This window comes from Hoplias malabaricus, chromosome 4 (assembly GCF_029633855.1).
Source record: "Hoplias malabaricus isolate fHopMal1 chromosome 4, fHopMal1.hap1, whole genome shotgun sequence".
Taxonomy (NCBI): Eukaryota; Metazoa; Chordata; class Actinopteri; order Characiformes; family Erythrinidae; genus Hoplias; species Hoplias malabaricus.
This window is the reverse complement of record NC_089803.1, coordinates 34,761,433-34,775,281: the sequence shown is the minus strand read 5'-3', so window position 1 is coordinate 34,775,281 and position 13,849 is coordinate 34,761,433. Positions and strand designations below refer to the sequence as shown.

General features: G+C 39.5%; 1 protein-coding gene across 16 annotated transcripts in view; it reads left to right on the top strand.

Annotated features, from left to right (window-relative positions):
• LOC136694835 (neuronal cell adhesion molecule-like) overlaps positions 1 to 13,849 on the top strand; it is a 98,375-nt gene that overhangs the window by 32,836 nt on the left and 51,690 nt on the right. For 15 of the 16 annotated variants that reach the window (XM_066668668.1, XM_066668672.1, XM_066668675.1 and 12 more), the window contains exon 2: positions 10,324 to 10,383. The gene's annotated coding sequence lies outside the window, so the exon portion shown is untranslated. Of the gene's footprint in view, positions 1 to 8,276; positions 8,376 to 10,323; positions 10,384 to 13,849 lie in introns of those variants that run through there. The other variant, XM_066668666.1, reaches the window with a different exon arrangement.

Genomic DNA, 13,849 nt, shown 5'->3' with positions numbered 1-13,849 from the left:
CCTTGAGTCCAACTTTTACAGCAATAACAGTCTCTACTCTTTGGGTTATTCATATATAATATATATATATACATATATGCATAGTTCTTTTGCTTCGAGTCTATCCACGTTATGCTTCAGGGATCAATACAGTCCATTCAACCACCCACTCTGCCATCCACCACTCTTCTGGTTATTCTTTACAGATATTGATAAATATTCAGATATCTGTGAGGATTTGGCTGCAGTGAACCATGAAAGCATTAATGAAGTCAGTTACTGATATTGGATGATTTTCATAACTCATTGGAGTGACAGGGCTCACTCTAGATTCAAATGCAGTCAGTTTTTGTGCTCTGTCTACATGGATAAAATGATATGGGATAAAATGAGTTGTTCTGATTTGTGCTTAAGTTGATAGCAGGCACTTTCTAGTTGTCTTTGCGTCTACTCTCCAATGACAGTGCTGGACACATTTATGTGCGGCTCAAAGACTAGGTTAAACCAACAATGCCAAACAAACACAAACACTAACCCTAAGTATTTTCAAATGGGAAAAACATTAATGAAGAAGAAACAGAGCAAAGTGTAAGTGACCAAAAGCCATTGCATCTGTCCTGATCTGTGTATTTTGACCAAAGCATATCACAGATGTTTTATTAAAACCGTTTGAAAAAAGGGTAGAATATGTCCTGATAAGTAACTGAATTCACCCATTACAAAGGGTGCCTGGTTATATCAGAATTTATAGCATATGTACAGAATTAGAAAAGGTACTGCAGATGATTATAATTATCGTAATACTTTAGTAATAATTTTGTCATTAAATATAGAGTTCAAATTTGATCTGTATAGTTTAAACATTGGTGTTAAATCTCAAAGCAGACTGCTGAATATTACTTGTCTGTAGATTTATATTGTGGTCCCAAAAATATTCCTAATGTTTCAAGGGTAGTGTAGCTTTCATCCCCCTGTGGCAAGTGAAGTGTGTGGGCAGCTGCAGAAAGAACTGGACAGTCTCTTGTGGGAGATACACCTGTGAAAAGTTCACAGCTCTTGGGAGCTACATTATCTGACAGAGCCTGAGGGAAGGGCGGTAGTATGTGTGTGTGTGTGTGTGTGTGCGAGTGACACTTCAGTGTCCTTGATTCACACATCCATAGACACATTGCCCTACACATCTGATGAATTTAGTGCTGGGTGAAAGTGACTGGACCGATAATTATTCACAGTGCTCTTCCACGCAATGACTTGTTGGCCCCTCTGTCACAGAACTGTCACACTGCTGCTGCACAAATGTTAATCATGTGTTATAGTTGGGAGAACCATCATTAAGGAGGGACTGATTAATGTTTCATCAAACTGAATCATTTTAACAGCCACAACATTATGACCATCTCCTTGTTGCTACACTCACTGTTCATTCTCTCAGCTCTGATGACCATACAGGAGTACTTTGAAGTTATACAATTACAGATAGTCCATGTATCCCCCCTCCCACCCCCATTTCAACCTGCTCCTCAATGGTCAGGACACCAGAAAGCCGGTATTTGGGTGGTGTATCATTCTGAACACTGTAATGACACTGCTGGGGTGGTGGTATGTTAGTGTGATTTGTGCTGGTATGAGTGGATCAGACACAGCAGTGCTGCTGGAGTTTTTAAACCCCTCAGTGACATTGCTGGACTGAGAATACCAAACTCTATACCTCTACAGTGTCTTTTTTCAGAAAGTGAAGAAGAATATGAGTGGAGTACTTCAGTCCAGTATGAATACGGTGGAAAATAGTCTCCCAGCAATCAAGCTGATAGCCTGTGTTCTCGGGCCTAAACTGTGGAATCAAGTTAGTCGTAATAACATTCTTTGTTTTACTTCTTCTATGTAGCAAATTACATTTACATTGCAAATAACATTTAACTGCATCAGGTAATGAAATAAATGACACTGCCAGATTGTCACTGAAGTGCATGTAGCAAAATTTAGCTTGTGTAATTTGCATCCCAGATCCGTTCTCCTGCATCCGGCAAATGTAAGGAGCAACACCGGATCACTGATTACATATTTACTGGGAAGTTGGCAAATTTTGATCAGTCCTTCCATTTATAATCATCGGTTTTATAGAATGAGAATGCACTTTTCATTCTCAGTGCGGCAGGGACATTTGAACTGTTGACTCTGATGTGGTGGTGGTGTGTTAGTGTGTATTATGCTGGTATGAGTGGATCAGACACAGCAGGGCTTCAAGGCCCTCTGCATCCTGTGTCCACTGATGAAGGACTAAAGACGACTGACACAAACTGTGCTGAAACATCTACAAGGTCGACCAACGAGGTTGGTGTGTCCGACAGAGTGGACAGTGAGTGAACAGTGTTTAATAACTCCAGCAGCATTGCTGTATCTGATTTACTTGTATCAGCGCACACCACCACCACACCAGTGTCACTGCAGCGCTGAGAATAATCCACCACCCAAATCATACCTGCTCTGTGGGGGGTCCTTACCATTGAAGAACAGGGTGAAATGGGCTACAGTCTGTAATTGTAGAACTACAAAGTGCTCCTGTGTGGTCAGTGGAGCTGATGAATGTAGATACAAGCTAGGGGTCAGTCCAGTGATAGTCCATTGTATAACAGGTTGATAGTCCTGATACATGGAAAATAGTTCTGCCCTAGTTAATCTGAATGCAGCCTAAACCTCTGCGTCTGTCTCTAAACTCTTTCTCTCCTTAGGGTTGCCTCCCCTGTATGAGGGCCGTTGCTGTGTGTTTGTGTGTGTGTGTGTGTTTGTGTGTGTATGTGTGTGTGTGTGTGTGTGTGTGTGTGTGTGTGTCTGTATACAGCTCCCTCTCTCTTTCTCTCTCAGTAGAGAGGCTTATTTAATCACGCTCCTGTCAACCAGGCCTTTCAGCGACCGGGGAGAATTGTGCAGTGCGTTTGCCTCTTCACGTAAATCCAATAAAGATCATTCTGTGTGTGGTAATCTGTGTCATTCAATTCATGTACATGCATAAATGAGTGCTTGCCTTGTCGCACAGGGGGAATAATATTTGTTTAAAGAGCTCAACTGAGAGGGACACAACGGAAGATTCTCCTTAAACATCCAGCAAAAACCTTTGGCAGGTTGGAGGTGAGACCTAAGCACTAATCTAAGGCTATTTTACCATGAACTATAATTTCCAACTTATGTTTCCAACTAGTTTTAAATCATTAGTATTTGTGTTTGGTCATTACTGGAACTAGTAGCTTCCTAGTCTAGATGCTAGATGACTCTAAAGTAAACATGCACTTTTTAATAAAAATGTGGATGAATCCCTGAATGCAGCAGAGTAACCTACAGACAGCTGGAATTGAGCAGAGTCAAATTTTTCCTATTTTGCATTTACTGCACAAAGTAGCTTCAGATAAGATTTTTTCCCCCTCTGCACTGGAGATGGATCAAAGAGCATCACTTGGCCCCTGGAGAGGCTCCTCATGCCATTGAAGTCTCCTATGGCATTACCATCTGAATACACATCTGACGTTGTTTGGCAAGGCACTAGGTTTCTGTGGCTTCGGGTTGTTTGTTTACTTGCATATACAAGGCCAAGGATCCTTTTTACCTATGCATGATTTGTATATGTCACTGGTCTAGGGAAGGGTGTGGATTTCCCTGCTGTAACTAATGGAGTTAGGTAGCCCTTCATGCTTTGGTTCTTTGATGTGATGCCAAAGAATTTCCCTAAAGAACATTTTGATGGCTGTTTTTTTCTATTATTATTATTATTATTATTATTACTATTATTATTATCTTATTTTTTTGTAAATGATAAGTCAGAATGAGAAAACATTGTGAAAAGTCTTCCACGTAATATTTTGGCTGTATGACGACTAAAGGATTTTCCTAGACTTGTGTATTCAAAAGGAAACTTTTTTGAGTTGAGAATGAAGAGCGTTCATAGTTTTGGCGTGGAATTTCTGTTGAGTTTCCCAAAGTTCTGTGAAATTCAGCCATTGAAATTTAAACTTTCATACGTAATTGTGATTATTTTAATTGAGAAATCTACAACTGTGGTTTATTTATAGTGATTTTGATAGGATCTAGGGTTGAGGGGTATATATTACTACAATATTTCTACATACTACAACCCATTGCTATTCAATCATTTAAAATGTTTAAGATCAAAGCTCTTTCACAAAACTATTTTAAAACAATGCCCCAAACATCATCATATGGATCACGAGTTGGTGAAGGAGCTTTTCATGTATCAAACTCATCAGATATCTTGTTCCAATCAGTGCTACCATTAATTCATATTTGGTCATTTTCTCACACACTTAAATATGATGGTTCTTCAAGGGTCATTTATTAAAGGAAATGGTCCTATAGAGCACATTTTAGAAAAGGGATCTCTATGGCACAAAAAACGGTTCCTCTATAGTTACAATTTCAAGTTGTACCCATAGAGGAACCGTTTTTGCTGCCATATAGAACACTTTTCTAAAAGGTGCTATATAGAACCATCTATAACACATTCTCCATTAATCTGAAGAACACTTTCATGATGTAAAGAACCCTTTAATCATGCAAAAGGTTCTTCAAGTGTTCAGGGTTCTATATAGAACCAATTCCTTTAGTAAGGAACCCTTGTAGAACCATCATTTTAAGAGAACACCTCACTTCAATGACTTTGTTTACATATTATTTAATTATATTGTTTTCCAAAATGTTGCTGCTATAGTTTAGTTTTGCTTATGTTGTCCTTTGGGGTGATATACAACACAAACTAAAGCTCTTTACCCTTTGAAAGGACATGCTGTGGGTGGTATGCCATGAACATACAAGCTCTCTCTGTCTGTCTGTCTGTCCCCCAAATGTTTTGGTTGACTCCCTTTAATATTTTGGTATGACATTGTGTAAATTCTTTTACCATTCTCTAACTTCAGCTTGTAGGTGTCAAGATTAAAATACTTTCTCCTAAAAAGTGTTTTTTTCTTGTTCATTTTTAATATAAAACATGTATTATATTCATATTTTCTCTTGCCCAAAGGGCACTTCAGTGTATTATACTGCACTTGATCTGTAATAATCTTGATGAAATGAACACTGATATTAACTCCCCAAGTCCCTTTCAAATTAACCCACATTATGCAGCTCCGAGTCAAATTTAATACCATTTATGAAGCAGAGCACTCGTGTTAAATACTGTCTCATATAAAGTGCTGTGTGTTAGCAAATTCAGTCCTGTGCAAAAAGTAAGATTAATTTTATTGTATTTTTTTCCAGTTAAAATGCCTTTTAGAAGATATTTCTGAAGAGGTTAAGTACAAGAAAATCCCCTTACAAAGTAATATAGTGGAAAAAATCAGGATTTGCCTGAACTGCAGTTCAAAAAAGTATTTCTAGAAAAATAGGACAACCTATTTGCAGGGTTTCCCCAAAATATTGGTATAAATCATCTAATAGTGATGTGCTCTTCACAGTAGGCTGGGGTTTGATTACCCCTCTGTGATAAGACAAAAATAACTTGTAAGAGTCTAAAAAGATGTGTAGCTTTCAAGAAGCTGTCCTAGTAGGTTGTTGAGGACATCTGGCACTTCTCGAAAGAGGAGAACTATGAGCAATGGTTATTTAATGGATATTAGCCTTGTTTGTAAAACTGGGCGTTGTTTGTATGCCATGACAACCGGACATTAGGAAACAACAATTTGTGGTGTTGTGCACAGTGTTGTTTTGTTGGTACTGAGGGCTGAGTGTAAAACTTATGAGAGTTATGGCCCCCTGTATAGCCCACTCCAGCACACTTGAGAGCATTCAAACTCTTGTTCTGTGTCCCAGCCAATCAGAAAGCAGCTCCATTCATGAGTCTGAATAGAGGCCCACCATAAGAGCTGCACCTCTGAGACAGAAGGAGAAAGAGTGCACTCAGACACTCCAACAGATTTTTATACAATGTGAGGACCTTGGGTTGCATCTATGTTTTATGTACACCACCGTTCAGAGGTTTGGATATCGTTTAATTCGTTCTGAATTTTTTAGTTTGGTCGAACCAAAATTTTAAATGTGAGATGTGCATCGTACCACAGTCCATACCATACGACCAAAAATGTATCTGACCAACAGAGGTGGTTTCAGTCTGGCCCAAACTGATTCAGTGTTCGGTTCATGTGCAGTGTGAAAACACATTTCACGATAATAACTAGATATTTTATTCCCAATTTAATATATCAGTATTACTAAGTAAAATATTATAAGTTGCTGAGATTTGCTCTCTGCTTTTCAAAATAGAATGCATATTTATATTATGGTTACACTATTTGCTATATTATTTATATATACAATAAAATTGGTTTTATATCATTCAAAACAATAATTCCAACTTGTGGAGTGTTTGTATGTAAGTGTTAACATGCAATAAAAAATGTAAACCCTAACCTTTGTAACCTTGTCCGGATATTGTGGACATTTACGGACATTTTTTCTCTACTTTTCCAACACTTTCCTTTCTTTTCCACACCTATATACACAAGGCCCACCCCTCTGTCCAATCCAGCACAGTCTCAAAGCACTCCTTAAATACAATCTGCTGCAGTGAGGCTGCATGTCGTCTGGCTTTGTGTCTCCCTCGCTACGAGAGTTAGGAGGAATGAACCTTGGCAGAGCTATTCTCACCCTCCATTCACACACGCAACTAGTGCATACTGCGGCAATGCACTTCAGACCTTCCCAGTCACCCCAACTCTCTCACACTGCTCATTACTACCTATACACCTCACACACTATCCATCATCTCACCAGTGCCACTGTCAGAAGCGTCACTAACACATTCAGTTCTTTCCTACTGAATGAATATTTCCTGAATAAAGAGCTGCTGTGAGGTTTAATGAGGCATGATGTGAGCCGAAGATTAGAGCAGGGCTCATTATGGCCTAATTCAGTCTGACTTGTTTGTTTGTTTTGTGTGAATAATTGTCTGCAACGTTTCCTGCACGGGTTTTGCACCATTGAAATGTAACTCGATAAATCTGATCACAAAACAGCTATCAAAGGATGAATCACTTTAACTTGTTAGCTTAGCTGTCACTGTGGTGGGATCTGCTGTCTCTACATCTCCATATATTGGATGTGGACATACTAGTATGTTGCTGTGTGTTTGCTGCTCCTTTGCACAGTTCTGAGATCAGTTTTTTGTCCATAGCATGTGGAAAAAACTTGAGAAGTCTACGTAAAGCTGACGCCAAACCACCCACCATTTAAATATAGCTGTACCTATCCAGAGCTAAAAAACTTAAGGGTAAAAAGACAATAGTGATTTTAAAAAAAACATGTCTGGTTATTTAGAGCTCGGTTCATTGTACTTGGTGATGGACAATGTGCTTTGAACAGGATTATGTTTCGGGTTTGTGCGCTTTTGTAAAGGGCGGTATTATCTTGGGCCAGGCGGGGAGAATAGAGACACTTTCAAAGGGAGATCGCCCTCCATTGTTGCTTGGCGCAACCATAGCTAAGGGACGTCAAAAGCCTTATTCAAACCAGTTCTCTTAATGGCTGCAATAATTCCAAAGAGAAGTTGGCAATAAAGTGCAGGGCTGAGTTCCCTGCTGCATCGGCAGGGTGCTGTGATATGGGCTGGGTCTCCGGGGTCGTCGTGGCAAGCCCTGGTGGGAAAGGAAGCCTGATCTCTAGTCCAAGGCACTTCCTTAACTTGTTAGCGGCATTGTGTCCTGCTAATAACTTTCACTGGCCTCAACAGATCTTTTTAGACTGGCTTTGCCTTCCATTTACACCCAAGTTTACTGCTACGTCCAACTGTTTATATCTGTTAATATTTACTATCTATTATATTTTTCTCACATATTTTTATATTTTTAACTTAGGAAAAGAACTAGAAGAATGGCTAAATAACATCCTATAGATACTCTTAGCTTCACACTGGAGACACAGACCTCACCACAAATAACACTCTCTCTGCAAGTTGATAAGGGCAAGACAACTGATGCTACATTAGCCTTTCATTGCAACATGATTTAATTGTTCCACACTGCAAGTGTCCCAGAAAATGTTTGACTAAATATTTAGCTTTAAATTGAGACAATTTTGTCCTGTATATCTTTGGGGACTATGCTGGCATTCACATGACACCAGGAAATGTTTAACCCCCATTGTGCCAAGACAAAAGATTGTTTTAATCCCGCTGTGAGAGCGCAATGGAGGAAGGGTGGGGGTTAGGCCCGGGGTGTGTGTGTGTGCGTGTGTACGACACACTCACTCACCCGTTTACTCTCTCTCTGTCCTGTGTGCACCACACACAGTGGATGGAAGCACAGTGCTAAAGTTGGTACCACTGCTGGATGATATGTGGAGCTAATGTGATGGTGGCAGACCAGGAGGAGAGATCCACCCTAGCACTACAGTAAAAGGTAACGACTCCACGGTGACTGACTGTTATACTCTAATATTCAACCTGATATTCAGACCTGAGGACGTTAAGCTTGGTGCTGCTGACAGAAGTGGATGCTCTAGTTCATGCTGAACTTACAGTATTTTTGACTTTTCTCTTCTCTTTGGTCTTTTTGCATTAGCCTATCTCACAGACTAGGGCATGCAAATTGTATGAGGGTCTCTTAATATGAGAGAACTAATGAGCTGATGTGCTGCTTGCCGGATCTAATTTTATTCCTATTCTTCGATTAATAACTTTCCATTCTAAGAGCTGTCTGCAGAGCAGTAGTGTGCGAGTCATTCATTAGCCTAAAATTACCAAAAAGGATTTGGTCATGAATCTCATTACACCTTCTTTTGTTGCATTTTGGGACGAACTGTGGGAAACAGGAGCAAGAACAGCAACTCAAACTTGTTTAGGAGCAGAGGTGGATGTTCAAGTGAATGTGCACAAGCTGTAGTTCTAAGTATCAAACTACAAATCAATACTTCAAGCTTCACCTTGTTAATTGTATGTTGTTGAAGTGAAGGGTGTTGTCACTGAGTTGAGCGCCCATGATGACAGATCTTCAGCTTCAGGGAGAAGAGAGGAAAAGTGTATAGTGAGAGTGATTCAGTTTGGCTTCTTTTTCTGTTGTTTTTTGTTTTCAAGCCCCTTTTCCCTTTCTTGGCCCAGAAGGCCTTTGCTGAGAGGTATACTTAAGCTTTATTTTAGCATGCTCAGAGAAGCTTTCACTCAGTACAGCCAGCTGCCTGCCTTCAGTACCTGGGGAGAGGAGAGTGAGTACAGGATAATCGCCACAGAAAATCTGCCGTTTTACAGCACATATACATTTCCTACCTGTTATTTAATGGCTTCCCAAAAGGTTAGAACCGCAGGTATAATGAGTTCTCTGGGGTTACTTCTTCATTCATTAGTTCAGAGACATAACGGGTTTGCAGGAGTTTGGTTTACCGCTGTTTAAAATGAGCACTTCAGGCAAATCTACTGGAAATGTTTTGTGCATTTGTTTATTAACATTCAGTTCTGGACTTGTATTAGTTCTTAATGGTGTGACTTTCACCTTGTGACGTCAACCCTTAACTATTTAGCTACACTTGCTGTTTTGCCATTCTGTTTAAATGTCATCTGTCATCGTTGCAGAATTAATTCCATAGTCATGAGTATGATATTTATGCATTACGTTTAAATTCACATGTCATTTTTCTTCATATTAAACAAAATGTACACAAACATGTTTAAATCATAACAAAGGTTCGCTGCTTCACATTTTCTATTTTATTTTTCATTGTCTCTTTGCTTGTTTCAGGGAACAAATAATTAAGCCAAATGTAAGAAGAGAGTCTCATGTTGTTTATCAGTGGGTGGCCTGATTAAACTCATAGAGAGAGAAAGAGAATGAGAGAGAGAGTGAGTGAGAGAGAGAGAGAGAGAGAGAGAGAGAGAGAGAGAGAATAATCTTTTTCTCCATTGCATACGCATTGCAAATCCCTCACTCTCATGTACTGGCCTCGGAGGATGTTACACTTTGCTGGATTTAGATACGATTGTGTTCTCCTGTCCTGCTCATTGCTCTGGGTGTCTTATGCTCAAGGGATCTGCTGTCATTTTGAGCAGCCACCCCGCAGTCATGGAGCTGCAGTCTTTCAAACATGTTCATAATGGACTGTAGTGGGATGACCACAGGAGGAAATGAATCCTCTCCATTTGTGTTCATCCATTTCACACTGCCATCGGCTCTGTACAGCTGTTGTGTTCTCTTTGATTTATTTGTTTGTCTTAAGCTGTGGTACATAGCTCTACTCAGTTTAAGTGTGGGTGTGGGTGGGGTAGAGGGTTCATGTTCCAAGCTCATACAGAGGCCCACACATCTATTTGTTAATCAGATTGGTGCTTATTAAAAGTATACTCCCTTCTAATTGCAGGTGCTGGATTCTGAGATCGACTGTGCTGTGTGTCTGGAGAAAGAAGAGTAGAAAAGTTTGGTGAGTGGTTTCAGTTTTTCACTGATCTTTGGCTTTGTATACGATATATTGCTCAGAGCTTTGCTTGGTTGGTGTTTGTAATGTTCTGTCATTAATATAATGTGGATGTGGAAAATATCTTGGATATTTAAGGACTGAGGAATCTTTCTCATACTTGGCAAAGATAAATGAGGAGATTGTGTGGGATCTGAAAGGGTGCCACTCTCTCTCTCTCTCTCTCTCTTTATTTATGCATGGATGGGAAAATAAGACATGCTGTGCTGTTTATAGTGGATTATTGAGGTTGCATCAAAGGTTTGGGTACACCCTGCATTCCTTTGCGATTTCTCAAATAGTGTTTGATTTTTCACAGTTTGTAAATCAAAACATTTGTTAGCATGTGTATGTATTCATCTTCTATGGTGTGAATTAATAATTGAAGCATGTGACATAGTAAAAATAAAATAATATATATATTTCAAATAGTCTGGTAGTGTTGCAGTCACACAGCTCCAGGGACCTGAAAGTTGTGGGTTCAAGTACTGTTCTGGGTGACTGTCTGTGAGGAGTTTGGTGTGTTCTCCCCGTGTTTCCTCCGGATGCTCCGATTTCCTCCCACAGTCTAAAAACACATGTTGGTAGGTGGATTGGCTCAAAAGTGTTCCTAGGTGTGAGTGAATGCGTGAGTGTGTGTTGCCCTGTGAAGGACTGGGTTTGTACCCGCCTTGCGCCCAGTACCCTTGCGCTCCAGACCCACCGCGACCCTAAACTTGATAAGTGCTTACAGACAATGAATAAATGAATGAATGAAACTAGAAGCTATTTTCAAATATCTTGTCATTTAGATCAGTAATACCAATACTAAGGTATATCAGTGATACCAATATACCAATGGTGCAATGTAGTTCTTCAGTTCTTTATATTGTGCTCAGAAAAGCCAACTGTAATGTAATTCTTCACAATAACTTTAAAATTTTCCACCTGAACTAAGTAATTATTGTGACGTGTTTTTTTTAATTAGGTCTTAAAAGCACATACTGAAAATGATCTGGCCGGCAGGTTTAAATACCTGAAAATTTCAACTACTGATGAATGCTGGACATCAGCCTTTCAAAACTTTAACAGGCCTCTGATTATTACAATTCTTTTTAGTTACATATTGATTAATATTGTTAATCAGAAACGTTTTGAGAAGCTAGGTGTTAATTGTAATTATCAGTGTAAATGTGCCACTGTTGCCTCTCTACCCCCATTTCCTATATAAACCACATTGATTAGCTGTGGCTTTCTCTTTCCGCTATGTGGTCACTGGATGCTGATTGCTTTGCTCTGAATGTTTTAAGCACAATGGTCAATTCTGCTGTGTGGCAGTGAACACTGAACCCTTGCTTTTGTGTGTTGGTAAAGTCAATAAATAGTGTGTCTGTATGTGTGGCAGAGAGAGAGAAAGAGATGCTGAAAAGCTGTATCTGATTCGGCAGTTTGAATCACATCACAAACAATGGATCTCAGTTGAGCATTCTGGATGTGTTCTGAAGTTTCTGTTTACCAGCACCTCACTCTTTCTTGACTTTCTTTAGCTGCAGGATTCTGTTTGTGTGTTTAGTCAGCAGTAGGGGGTGAGGATAAGACAGGTCTGTTTACTCAGAAATAGTTCATAAGGTCATGAATATACATGACTACTTAGCATTTAAATCACCAGTGGTTGTTACTGAATAAGCTCAGGCGAGGTTATTTGCCACTTTTTTTGATAAGAAAATTGACCACAAGAACAAAGTCAATAAACCTCACAAAAGCTGTAGAATGTCCAATGTCTCTGGAGGAACCAGAGAGTATCTTGACAAGTTTCACTGAAACAAATAAAAGCTTATTTACGTTCCTATGGTGGACTGCTCCTTGTTCATAAACGTCCCAATGGCTTTATGGGACATGACATGAATTATGTTGATCTGAAGTGTGTGGGTGATGAAGAGGACGCCCACAGGCATCTGTGCAATTGGAATCACAATCCTTCCCCTCCGTTTTTTTAAATGATGCTTTGGGCAGAAATTAATTTTACACAATTTTCCCTCTGCCCCAAAAGCAGTCAATCAGCCAAGACATGTCTAGTGTCAAGAGTATGCTTCTTTAGCTTTGCGCTGGAGCAGCCTACACAGAAATTGGACAGGAGTAAATGTCTTGCTGGGAGTGTACTGTTACAGTGTATTGTACTGTGTTGTTCAGTACAAGCTTCTCAGTTTATTTCTCCTAGTTTTCAAACAATGTATTAAATAGGCTGTTGTAAATGAAGTACTTATGTAGAGTGAAGTATAATAGAAACTAAACAAGCAAACTCACAAAAAAGGCATGGCCTTCTTTTCTTCCTCTGCTTTAACTGAAAACTGTACTCCTTATTATCAACTAAAAAATAGACACATTAAAATATTAACCCTAGGGAGATTTGCTGTTAAACATCAGCCACTCTATATTGTATTGAAAAAGGTACAGAGACAACACATTATTTTCTAATTCTCCTAAAAACAACAGTACACTGAACTATGTCTAGGTTTTTGTCATTTTATATGAGTAACACTATGTCTTACAGTGTAACACAGAGTAACACATAGTCTTACACTACGCTAATTAGTGAGATATATGCTTTCTTTGACTGTGAAACTCAGTGTCAACCTAAAGCAGGAAATAGCAGACTAAAGCAGACTAGGGCTGCTGCAATAACCGCAATATTGTAGTACCACATTATTGACCACCGCAGGGAATGGTAAGCAACCGTTACAGTCGCAATGTATATGTGTTTCTTGTTTTACACTTCAGTGCGTGTGTAATGAATGAATGTAACTTTTCCCAGCTGTTGGTATCTGAACTGCTGCTGAGTCTTCTTTTATAAAATGCAAACAATGGCAGCAAACCTAGACACGAAACACAATGCAACTTTGCCAGTTTGGAAGCATTTTGGATTTCAACCAAATGAAAAGGGAGAGCCAGCCAATTCAGATGAGGCAATATGAAAATCTGTGCCAGAAAGGTTACTGTCAAACAGGGAAATACATCAGATTTGAGTTCCCATCCAGCTACCTGTCAGATTCAGGATAAATTAAGTATTTGGGACAGTAAAATCACATATCGCAATGTTGTGCCCCATTAAATCACTGCACGCGACAGCCCTATTTCAGATGCCAAAACCTTGCTTGACTGACTACATTTTCAAGAGGAAAATGATAAACCTTTCACGTTGGGCTACATATTTGCAAAAGTATGAAATGTCAAGCATGAATTCAAATGAGAAATGTGTTCTGTTGTTCACAGCGTGCAGTGTATGTACGTTGTATAAGAAGTCACAGTGCATGTTGAGCGGATTAGTATCATAGGTGAGGAGGCAGGCTTGTCTCTGCAGGTGGAAACCAATATGATTGAGCAGCTGGAGCAAGCAATGAAGAGGGGCATGAGAAGCCAGGCAGAGGACTTATAAAGCCAGGATGTGTCAATGAAC